This window comes from Rhipicephalus microplus, chromosome 6 (assembly GCF_043290135.1).
Source record: "Rhipicephalus microplus isolate Deutch F79 chromosome 6, USDA_Rmic, whole genome shotgun sequence".
In the NCBI taxonomy this organism is placed as follows: domain Eukaryota; kingdom Metazoa; phylum Arthropoda; class Arachnida; order Ixodida; family Ixodidae; genus Rhipicephalus; species Rhipicephalus microplus.
Genome location: NC_134705.1, coordinates 85,991,294 through 86,003,890, shown reverse-complemented (window position 1 = coordinate 86,003,890; position 12,597 = coordinate 85,991,294). Strand labels below are relative to the sequence as shown.

The window sequence follows — 12,597 nt, the reverse complement described above, 5'->3', positions numbered from 1 at the left end:
GGAAGGACGAAGCTCTCACAGATAATGCCAAAAATAATGTTGATAAGAGGAACCCAAGAAAAAGAAAGTGACAAGGCGCAGGGGACCTAAGAAGAATAAGAAGAATCGTGCCTTTATAGATGTAGAAGATGCCTACGCAGAAGTAATGTGCATAGAAGCTCCCCGTTAAAGAAGAATTATGACAAATAAAAAATGTTTTAGAGAGAAAAACGTGCGTTTTATTTTTTTCCATCATTCATCGTCATCTGTTGCAGAATTTGCAGATGACTGTATGTATTGTACTTCGGCCTCGTAAAAATTTTTCAAAATTGTCATAACTTGAGCATAATCTTCGTTAGATTCTTCACCGTCCGCATCCTTAAAGATGCGGAAAGCGATGCAGGTGTCAATGGCACACATTATGTAAATGCGAAAATCTCTGGCTTGGTCGTACTGAGAAATGGCGGGGACGCTGGTGTTGACTGCGGAGGTTCCCTCTAGGGAGGCATAGCTTTGGTAATCGATGTCGTAATTGTCTTCCGTGTTGGATTCGAGAGAGGAGGACCCGCTGAAGGCCGTGGTCATGGCCACAAAGAAAGTTTTCAGGAAGGAGCCCCACGTCTTGGGTGTCTTAGACGCGGCACGTAAGGCCTTGCGTGCATTGATTCGGTTAATGGAGCCATGGTTGACCATTGCCGTGCAGTTATTGATTATCGCGGCAAAATCGTTTGCCGGGATTCGGTCACTAATGCAGCTGTACCAGTCGTCCATCTCGTTGTCTGGAGTGCCATTGGGGTTCCTATAGACTATACTATAGCATGCGACGTGAGGAGCCAGGAGCGTAGCCAGCCGTTGATGATTATTGTTATCTGCCATTGCTGCCTTTTTATTTTTGTATTCACCCCTCGTAAAGGAGAATGTGGTTCTCATTTTCTCCCCCTTAGACATGATTTGCTTTTATCAATTCCAAGTCTCTGATGTCGTAAAGGGAGAAATGTCTCTGGCTTTCGTGATACGTGAATTCTATTAGTTTAGAACCGTCTGTTTTCTGCAATACCAATGGCGCTTGGACTCCTGCAATGGTTGAATGCATTCGCTTAACTACGATGTACTCGTTTAAATCGAGCACACCGGCCACTGGCGTCTTAATTACAATTTCATCGCCTCTCGTGTACGTGTATCTGTATACAGACTCTAGACCCAGGACTTCGCAGATAATTTTAACGAGTTCGTACGTTAATGCACTATCCTTTTCATTACTATATTTGGCTAAAGCGGGATTTACAGTTAGCTTGTTAATTAGTTATATATGTATCGAGTGCAGCCGGATCGGGATTTTTCACAAATTCTACGGCCTTGTACATGTTATAATCATCCGCATACTTCACAGCAGTCAACCCCTTTCTGAATTTATCTAAAGCCTGAAGAGGTTCTTTAACGGGGAAAGTGAAGAGAAAAGCGCGGAGCTGTTACTGTCTTTCAAGCGAAGTCACCGACACGGCTCCGCGCGGGGGAAGGGGAGTGCGAGGTAAAGACTGAGGAGGAAAGGATAGGAGAGGGAGAACACAGAGGGCTGTCTCGGACGCAGCACGCGCGCTGCCCCCGGGAAGGGAAAGCAGTCAGGCGAGCCAGGATGGAGAGGGAACAGCGGCACCACGCGGCAAGAGTGGGAGGAGGTGGGCGTGGCCCGCCGTGTAAACAAACACACACAGACACGTGGTTGCGGGGCGCGCGATGAGGGCGAAGCACGGTGGAGGGGGGCGTGGCCCGGCACGTAAACAAACACGGACACGTGCGTGCGGGCCACGCTAGAGGCGCGCGATGAAAGCGGCGTCGCCGAAGAACTCGAGTAGGGCCTCGAAGGCCCGCATGAGGCTCGAGCGGGGGGCCTGGGGGAACCGGAGGTGGTCGAGGCTCACGTGTGGAAGTCCCAGACGACCGTAGGCGTCGAAGAGCCGCCGGCGTTGTTCCGTGTAGCCGGGGCAGTGAAGCAGGATGTGCTCGGTGGTCTCCTCTGCCGGGCACTCGGCACACGAAGGGCTCCCGCTGCTGGTGAATCGGAACTGCCTTGCAGCCGTGCGGGAACAGTCGGTGCGAAGCCGAAGCAGGAAGGCCCGGGCACGCCTGCTGATGCCGGTCTTCGGCAGCGGTCGCGGGGGGTATCCTGTTGCCACACGTGAGTCCGGGTGTAACGCGCGCACATGGCGCGCAATACGAAGATGCGCAACATCGCTCGCGCAGATGAACGTCGAAATGGGTGTGCTGGGGTGGTGCGCCTCCTTGGCGAGTGCGTCCGCTGTCTCGTTTCCGAGTAATCCAACATGAGACGGCACCCACTGGAACGCAACATCACAACCATTCCGCACGATCACCGCGAACTTCCGCGCGAGGCGTTGCGCAACAGGGGCGCCACGTTCTCCGCGAGCAAGTGTGAGGAGGGCGGCGCGAGAGTCACACACCACTGCTGCCGACTGCGGCAGGAAGTCAACGAGTTGATCTGCCGCGAGATCGAGCGCGGCAAGTTCAGCAGCAGTGGAGGAAGCACTCAGGGGAAGGCGGCACTTCACACGGATGCCGAGGGATGGGGCGAAACAAGCAGCTGCCGCCGAGCCGTCCGCTGTGACTGAGCCGTCGGTATACAGCAGAACTCGGCCGGCGAGCCGCTCCTCTATCGTGGCGACAGCCTCCTGCTGGAGGGCAGACCAAGGCGTGTGCTTCTTGGATCTGATGCCAGGAATGGTGGTGTTGATCTCGAGCCCAGGATCTTGGTGCGGCGGGATCGGGATCAAGCCGCAGTAAGGCGGGTCGGGCACGAGCGCAGCGTACTCCAAGACGCGCTGACCCATGCCCGAATGGGGACGATCAAGGAGGCGTCCAGCCAGGCGTCGTCCCTCGGACGTGAGGTACATGCGGTGTATGTGGCGCAACGCACTGCCTCTCGCCCGAAGTGAGAGGGACGTCTCGCCAGCCTCCGCCAGGGTGGGGCCGATCGGCGACGAGCGGGGCAGTCCATACAGGCGGCGTACTACGCCTCGGTGGAGGGCGTCCAGCGCGGCCCATTGCAGAGGTCGTAGTGCGACAAGCGGGACGGCATACAGAACCCTGGCCGACGCTACCGCATTGAAGAAACGCAGCGCGATGTCCGGGGAGCAGCCTCCACCATTGGCAAGCATGCGGGAGGCCATGCCGCCAATCCTCCGTGTGTCGCTGCGGATGGGCGCCAGTGCGGGGCTCCAGTTAAGCCGCTGGTCGATCGTGAGACCAAGATAGCGCACTTTGCGCTTCCACGGGAGTCGGTGGCCGCGAAGGACGAGCTGCGCACCGACGAAGCCCTTCGTGTGCTCCGGGTGGACGCGCATGGCCTGCGTCTTGGCGGCTGAGAGCTGGAGCCCGATGCCTGTGACGAAACCGTCAACTGCGTCCATGGCAGCTTGTAGTCCCTGGCGCACTTGTCGACCACGAAGGGTGGGGCCACAGGTGAAGAGTGCGATGTCGTCCGCATAAACCGCAACGCGCACCTCGTAATCAGTGACTCGCGGGATGTGGTCGGTGAGGCGTGCGAGAGCTGCATTGAAAAGAAAAGGGCTCAGCACACTGCCCTGCGGAACACCCGCTGACACCAACCGAGGACTGCTGAGTTCGCCGGCGACGCGCACACGAAAGGATCGGCCACTGAGGAAAGCCTCGACGTATCGGAGCATGTTCGCGCACACACGCATCTCACGAAGGGCGTTGAGGATGGTGTTGTGTGGGAGCGAGTCAAACGCACTCTTTACGTCGAAAAGCACGAGGTATCCCGCCTCCCCACGGTGCTTGGCCTCCTCAAGAAGGCTCACAACGTCCGAGATCGAGTCCGCAGTCGCTCGATGAGCTCGGAAACCGGACTGTTCAGCCGCGAGAAAATCAAGCGCGGAAGCGATCCATTGAAGGCGCCGGAGCGCCATGGCTTCGAATGTTTTCCCCACGGCCGAAGTGAGCGAGACCGGTCGGTAGGCTGAAGGTTCGGACTCCGGCTTCCCTTTCTTGTGGATGGGAAGTACTATGGACTCTCCCCGCGAGGCTGGTAGCGCCCCCGTGCGCCAGATGCCGTTGTAGGAGTCAAGCAGCTTCCGAGACTGGGTGGCATCCAAGTTTCGGAGCATTTGATAAGTGACGCCATCAGCCCCCGGCGCCGAGCGGCGCCCCCGAGAGTCGAGGACATCGCGAAGCTCCCGGATGCTGAAGTCGGCTGTGCACAGCTCGCCGATCGCTTCCACAATAGCTGGTGTGGGGAAGAAGCGAAAGGGCGCAAAGAGTTCGGGCCGTGCATGTGGCGGTAGCTCGGGCATGGTAGCAGCTGCACTGGCGGTGGGCGCACTCGCGAAAGCGTCAGCCAACAGTTCGGCGAGTTGCGCGGTGCCGATTCCAAGCGTGACCGCGATGGAGAGCTCCGGATGACGAGGCACACGGGGGCGGAGGAGGGCTCGGAACACGCGCCAGGCTCGCCGTTGGCAGAGCGGGTCGTCGAAAGTGTGGCAGAGGCTGGACCAGCTGCGATTCCGTTGTCTATGGGCGTGGCGTCGACAGACCGCGTCGATGCGGTTGTACACAGTCCAGTCCTCTGCCTTGTCCGAACGTTCCGCCCTGCGTTGCGCCCGGCGGCGAGCTGCGCGCAGGTTTAGGAGCTTAATGTCGGGCACGGGCGTGCCCGCCGGCACTCGACACACCGTCGTGGCGGCACTCGCGCACTGCACAATGTGTTGTAGGAAGTCGCCCGCGACTGGCACTTCAGCACACAGTTCGCGGAAACGGGGCCAGTTCACCACACTGTACACATTGGTGCGCGGGGCGCCGGTATAGAAGGGCTCCAAGAGGATCGGGTAATGATCCGAGCCCTCAGTGTCTGGCGCGCGACGCCACGAGTAGTGGCAGTCGTCCGTGACGAGCGTGAGGTCGAGAGCAGTGCGCTTGACACCGGGACGCACGAAGGTGTGGCTGCCGTCGTTGAGGATGTGTAGGCCTGCGCAGAGGGCGGCATCCATCAAAGCGCGACCACTGGCGTTTACACTCGCGCATCCCCACGCTGTGTGATGGGAGTTGAAATCCCCACACAACACAGCCGCACTTCCGAGGCGATCGGCTAGCCGCACAATAAAGTCGGCGTCCCACTCGCGCGACGAGTGAACATACACTCGCGACACATGTGTCTGTCGTACCAACACGCACCCTCACTGCCACACACTCGACGCCCGCACCGAGAATGTCAGATACGTCGAGACGCACTTGGGGAAGGCGCGCGCGCACGTAGAGAGAGGTCCTTGCCAGGCCCTGAGGGTGCGCCGGGTTGTTGCAATGCGTGCTTAAGCACGCGCTGTTCCTGCAGCTCGTGGCCCCGTGGTAAGCCACATACCCTGGCAGGTTGAGGGCCCCATCACGAACTCGCGTCTCTTGCAGTGCCAGGACGTCGAGGTCGCGTTGGGGCAGTGAGCGGGTGAGCTCAGGGATACGGCAGCGGAGGGAACGCACGTTCCACTGGAAAATCCGCGTCCGCGGCTTCTTCCATGCACTATCCATGGAGTGTGAGGTCGTGATGTGCGCGCAAAGCTGCGATGCAGTAGTCGCGCGTCGCCGGGCTGCACACCGTAGTCTCCAGGAGTGCGCGAAGAGCCGCGGCCAGTGCCGTCATCACTGTATCCCTTGCGTCCTTTTGGGGAGGGGGGACGTGTGGGCTGTGTGGCCGCTGGTGCCGGTGCTGTGGTGGCATTGCCCTTCAAGGCATCGCGGAAAGAGCATCCAGAGTGTGTGGCTGCCGTTGTTGTCGCTGAAGCCTCCCGTTGAAGCGAAGCTTTTGCTCGCTCGATGGCTTCGCGGCGCGACAATTTTCCGCCAGAGGAGGCGAGGAGAAAGGCGGCCTTTCGCTGCAGCTGCCATGACTCGCACCGAGGTTCGTTGGCGGGGTGGGAGCCCTTGCAGTTGATGCAGCGGGGTCTTTCTGAGGGGCAGGGACCCTCTGCGTGTTTCCCGCCGCAACGGAGGCAGCGCTTGTCGCGCGAGCACGTTGCTGTGGCGTGTCCGAACACACCGCAACGCGCACACTGCAGCGGTCGTGGGAGGCGCGCCCGAACCGGCCTCCGCTGTTTAAAGAGCAAGAGCTCGCCTGGCACGACAGTTCCCTCGAAAGTAATGACAAGCGTGGAGCCGCGCCGCGCACACGACAGGGTCCTTGCCGCTGAAGAGATGTTCGCGGCAATGCGGTCGAGAGGAATGTTTTCATCAACCCCAAACACCTCCCCAACACAGGAGTTGAGGTCGAGCACCTTCGCCTTTACTCTGACATCAACGATGGTGGTGATCTCGAGGAGAGCACTGACATCGGAGTGTGGGGCGGTGTCGACAGCGACGAGATTGCGGCGGTGGTTGACCCGCACCCTTTGTGTGGCTGGAAAACCAGCGAGGAAGGCAGAGATAGCGTCCCTCGATGCAGCCAGGAAGTGTGACTTACGGCCGACCGGTCTGAAAATGATCGTCTGGCCGATGGCGTCACCAGCAGGCTGCGGTGGTGATTGCCTCATAGGGGCGCAGATCTCCGCTACCGCCTGAGAGGAAATCGGGCGTGGCGCTGGCTTCTGCTTTTTCGTCGGTTTCCCCTTCCCTCTTGTCTGCGGCAGAAAGGAGTCGACCGGCGCGCACAGGGTTAGCTTGCCCGGGGCCTCCGTGGTTGGAAGAGGGGGAAAGCTCGCAAAGCCCGCCGGGGAGGAGACTCCGGATGTTGAGGGGAGTGGCACCTCCTCTCTTAGTGGCCGGCTCAGTTCCTTTGGGGGACCCGCCGGGAGAGAGAGGGGGTGGTTGGCCTGAGGGGAGGACGGGGGGAGACAAGGAGTTGACCCACGCTCGCCTCGGGAAAGGGTTGTGGCATATGCGCCACTCTCTCCAGTGACGTCAGGACTGGGGAGGACTGGTTGGGAGAAGAAACCAGTTTGCGGCTGCACAGATGGATCGCGGGCTGGGTTGGTGCCGGCGGCTGCAGCAGACGACGCTCCCTGCTCTGGCTGTTCCAAGCTCACGACACTTTCGCTTTCGGAGCTCGGTGTTGTGGCGGGTGTCTCGTGCTCCCAGGAGGAGGACGAAGACGTCGTGGGGGAGGAGGAACTGGCCTCACTGGATTCCTCGTTTCTGGGCGGTGACTGCGAGAGAAACTCGTCTGTTTGCGTGGCCGTAGAAATGGCGGCTGGCTTGGTAATGGCCGCCACTCGGCCTCCTCGGTTCCTTTGTGTCGCAGCCGGCTTCTTGGGCGGTTGCTGGCGCCGTGGATGTGGTCGAGTCTGTGGCCTGGACGTAGGTGACTCCTCCGGTTTATCCTTGGGGTAGGAGCCTTTGCGAGCCAGTCGGAGGCGGGCCCTGGTCAGTCGCAGGCTGGCCGCTTTAACGGCTGGGCTAGGACTAGGAGGATATATATAAAAAAATTGCTGGAGTGGAAGCCGCCTATACTTACCCATAGAGCACAGTGAAGCCGGCGGCGGCCATCTTGTGGTGGGCAGGAAGGCGGCCGCGTAGCATATAGTGCACTTCCGCGGCCGTTTTTTTTTCGCAAATGATTGCTGCTAGAGAAGTAAAAACGTGCTCACATAGTCGCCGATACACTGGCAGTATTTAAAGAGACTACAGAACGGTTCGTTTTTCATGTGTTAAAATTTTATTTGTACAGCTTTCTCAGCCTTTAGCCAACATGAACGTTATGGCAAAGTTGTTTCACTGATTCCTAAAAATGACGAGTCTTGAAAGCAAAGACCTAACTTTGTCTTTCACGAGTTCCCGGCTTCGTTCCTTTGTCATGTGGTGCAGCCTGATCTTGATGTACAGCTCCAATACTTGCTTGCTCAAGTTGTAAATATGGTTGTCGACGTCAAAAAGATGTTGTTCCAATTGTGAAAACCACCTCTTTTCCAGTGATTGACTCAAAATCTCCAGGACTAGTTGTTTGGTATTGGCATGTATGTTCTTAAGGCATTGAGTGGAAGCCTGCAGTCGACGCAGCCCCTTTTCCGCTGTTTCGCACAGTGACACAACGTCTTCGGAAGGGTAAAAGAGTCCACCTCGATTTTTTTGTCTCACCAATAGAGATGTATCCGCTCCATGAAGAGCTTCTATGCACAACTCACAGGTGTTTGTAGTAGCGATTTTGCGAGCGACAAAGCCTGCAATGTAAGGCACGACAGAGCAAACGAATGTGGAGAGGCTCTCTGGATAGTCAATTCGGTCTGTGTAATCGTGGTCCTCTGGTTGTAGGATGGCACACCTTCGCGATGTGACCTCAGTGGTTGCACAAAATGTAGTGGCAGAGGCAGATGCACCCAGAATAGAAACAATATCTTGCGAACAGTTGCCTGAGGTGGACGATCTCACTTCTGTCTGGACCAATAGACGCTTGTAAGCTGCCATGAATTGGGCAGCTGTAGGGTTGTTGTTGAACCCCCCACGTCCTCGCACACAGCCAAAGAAAGTTTCTGCGTGATCTTGACTCATCTTGTGCGTGAGCAGATAGTTAAGTTGACCTTCATGAACGAGTTCCTTGAAGATACTTTCTGTGCTCTGTATACACACAAGAAAACCCACAAATCCTGTCCTCTTTGTTCCCTGCAAAAGTGGTCGACCGAATGGGTCTTTTAAAGCACATATGTACTCTCGAGCGTCGGCAAAAAATGGTTTCCAACAAGGCTCATTTTGCTTTCGAAGGGGGGCTTTGTATGATTTTGCAAACGCATTTCTGGAGTTTAGCAAATCGAAGAGATGATCAAATACCCTCACAAATTTTGCCGTGGCACTAGCACCTCTAAACTGTGGCAGCTTCAGCGTTTGCTCGCAAAATTCAAGAGCGTCTGCGACTGAAGCGCTGAGTGCCTGAACTGCGAGCCGTACCTTCATCTTTTGCTTCTCCCACTGCATATGCACCTTAGTTAGCTTATTGCCAAGGCGGAGCCCTTCCTCGCGCTGTAAAGCCTCCAGTGCCTTTATGTAAGCCCATTTTATGTGGTTTCCATCAACATCAGTGATGTAACACATTGTTGCCAGTGAATTTCTAATCAACTTAATCATGTGGCATGGGTCAAGCAGGATATGCACATCCCTTGACTCATCAACTGGGTTTTTAAAGGATGTGGAGAACTCGACAGGATCAGGCTTCAGTTCTGCACCAAGGCATTTTGCCATAGTGAAATTTGATGACGCACCATCAAATGTTAGACTGACAACTTGAACTTTCACAGATTCCAGTCGTTCAATGCATTGTTTTGTTAGTTCAGCCCTCTCAGAACCAGTGAGCGAGTGGATAAGAAAGTAGCCGACTGGAATTTTCAGCCTCATGTTTATGCCAACAACAATATAAACACAAACATTTGTGGCTTCAGGAAGGCTGTCATAATCAAGAGATGCTCCAAAATCAACGTAGCCAACTACCCTGTCTCCGACAAGTTCAACATGTTTCCTAATCGACATATCATCGACAATCAGAGCGCAGTAAAGAGTTTCAGAGCGACCTTGAACCAACTTCTCCAAGAAAGAAAATGCTTCACCTGTAAAGCCTGGTTGGCCATCAACAGACCTATACCATTCTCTGATTGTGCGCTGCGAAGGGAGGGCGTCATTAAACTTTGATCGCACAAATTCGTAGGCTGCTGGTGAGTAGAAATGTAAAGTTAGTGCAAACGTTCGCAGCTCTGGAGGGTATTTACCTCCACTTTCTGTCCGTGCCCGGTGAAGCAGCTGTTGTATGTCAGGAGAAAATGCTGCATCGAACATCTTGGAGCCCACTTCTGACAAAAGCTTTTGTTCTTCGATGCCTCTAATAATTTCTTCAGCGGTGATTTTCTTTTGTGTCAGCCTTCGTTTGCTCTGCTGCAACGTTTTAATTTTTTTCTTCAAGTGCAATCTTTCGTCTTCTGTTTCCTGCAACTTCGTCTTGTACCACTGCTTTGATGGTGATACAGTGACATGATCTTCAGTATTTAAGGCCTCTTGCTGCTGAGCAGGACTGCATCCTCTAGGTTTTGGTGCTGGCCGCTTCCTTTTCACCTGAAATAAGCACATAGTGGAAATTAACTACTTTTAGAATGATATATATACTTCAATTATTGCTCATAACATGAATATATGTATTCACGAAAGCATGTTCGGGAACATTCGACAATGATCATGCGCTAATCGTGTGTTGAGCGATATTGTAAACGAGCGAACGGGACGAAAAGCTCGCGAGGAAACACGCAGCAATGCAGTCACGTCGACAAAACACGACAGAAGAGATATGTCTACGTCATTCCAACCTCCTTGATGTCAGAGCACTATATCTGCGAAGTTCCGATGCTTACCGGTGCCTGGAGGTGGGCAGGAAAAGCAGCGAACGAAGTCGGCACACTTCCCGCTTTCAACCTTGTTGTTTGTCCGGTCCGGTCAAAACACGCCGGATCAAAGTGCGCAGAGCAAAGGCGATCTTTATCTGTCGGTTTCCAGTGTTCACGACGCACAGCTCGCTCCCATAGGTTCCGTGTCTCAGCATCTTTTGGAAACCTGCCAATAATTTCCAAATATTAATTCCTTAAGCCTACCAATGAAAAACACGAGTCAGCCGTATTAGACCGCGTAAGCACTACGTGCTTTCAGTACGCACCTGTGAAATGTGATCTTGGAAGCAGGAATCGCGCGATTTGTGCACCCATACGCTACGCAGGATTGTACCATGCTCGCTTGAATCGAGCCGCACGCATTCGAATGCACTGCAGAGACACACTTGTCAAGGAAAGACAGGCGCACGAACCGCAATCCACCGTCGCTGCAGGTGAACTGGCAGCGCTGGCCGCCACCGAGCCAGCCGATCCGAGCTTTCTGCCCACCACAACATGGCGGCGCTGGCTTCACTTGAAGAGCGCTCCCTCCACTCCAGCAATTTTTTATATATATCCTCCTAGGGCTAGGACCACATGTTTGGGGCGTGGAGGCCACGTGGTCGGCGGCTTCGTTGAGGTCTGAGAGGAGAGCCTCAGAGTTGTGCGATAGCTCGTTGTTGCCGTCGGCCATGATAAGTGGCGACAGACCTCAAATGAGGTTGGAGAAAAAAAAAAGGAAAAAAAAAAGGGGGGGGGGATAAGAAATCAAAGAGTTAAAGCTACATAATGCTCTGCCCCCTTGATAGCCCTGAGAAGGGCTACGCTCGAGAGCGCGATCGTGGGAGCAGAACAAAAGAAGAAAAAAAAAAGAGGAGGACACGGGCGTGTCAATTACTTTATTTAAAGCAAAAGACTTGAAGGAGCGACGAGGAACCACGTCCGCTCCCTCCGAAAGACATCGACCGAAAAAAGTTATCTAATACCCCTGTCACACGGGCACTTAAAAGTCTTTTAAGTAAGCGGTCTTTTTCCGAAAAGGAGTTCCTGACAGCAGACACGCGGCACAGAGCAAACTCATTTTCAGAAGCGGTCTTTTTCGTAAACGGCGTTCGTCGATCTCTTTTACGGCTCCGAATGAGTAGCCTCGAAACCAGTGGGCGCCAGCAATTTTCGAGTGGTAGGAAAAAAAGAGAGAATGCTTATTTTTCTGTCATCAAAACTCTTTGTAAAAACAAATTTCATATCCCGCAGAAGGTGTAATGAACTCTTTTAATGGTTATTTCCTTTTATACTCTCGTAAGCAGCTACAACGCGTCGGCAATATGACGTGGTGACGCTCGGTTTTGCGCTGCTTTATCCTCTCCTTGGCGGCTTTTGCCGCGTCTGCCTCGCTTTCCAGAGCGAGAAGGCAGGCCGTGAGGCTTGCGATCCTCGCTTTTTCTCTCGTACGGTCGCCCATAACGTGTCGAGAGCAGTAGAGAACAGCGAAAAACAAATACGGTAAATAAAATCACAGTGGTGCCAGACGGACTTGTGCACGTCGCTAGTTATGGGAATGCTTCCTTATCTAGTGCAAAAAACTTTCACATTGGTGTTTCTTCATCTTTTATTCTTAAATTTATTTGAAGAAAGGAGCAGTGCAACAAGTCGTTAATTTGTACATTGTGATACATCGTTTAATTTTCATTGCTTCTCTTTTAACTGCTAGCGCCACGCTTTCGCTAGCGTCTTCGAACGAAAACACTAAAAGGAGATCGTTGCTGCCGTGTGTCTGCGCCGCAAACACCTCTTTGTTAAAAGTCTTTCAACTTCATAAAAGACCGCTTACTTAAAAGACTTTTTGCACGCCCGTGTGACACAGGTATAAAGCCTCTTCTTTGTCGTGGCAAGTCGCCTGTTGTGTTTGTGTGGATTCGTCCGAAAATGGAACGTAACTCGGATCGTACAATTTCCATTTCTCATTCACGTCGTGTGCTTGAATGCTACATAAATAACAAACGAAGGCATATACTGGGGCAACGTTGTTTGGCGTAAATAATCTATTCACTATAGAGTTAATCATCTCACCCCCTAAGCTAGTTGCAAACACATTTCTATCGATTTTTAAATTATTGAATGTACACACTAGCGCTTGCCCGACTTTCAATTCCTTTTCACCATACGCCCACCGCAATGCATTTGCGTTGTTGAGCCAAGGTTCTTGTGTCGGCACCGATTATAATATTTCTTTGCGTAAAAGGGTCGTGTTTGAAGGCAAATGAGG

The 12,597-nt window shown here is 53.9% G+C and overlaps 1 protein-coding gene across 2 annotated transcripts in view; it reads left to right on the top strand.

Annotated features, from left to right (window-relative positions):
* The window catches only part of LOC119167529 (uncharacterized), a 231,338-nt gene that overhangs the window by 74,540 nt on the left and 144,201 nt on the right, over positions 1 to 12,597 (top strand). The window lies entirely within an intron of this gene.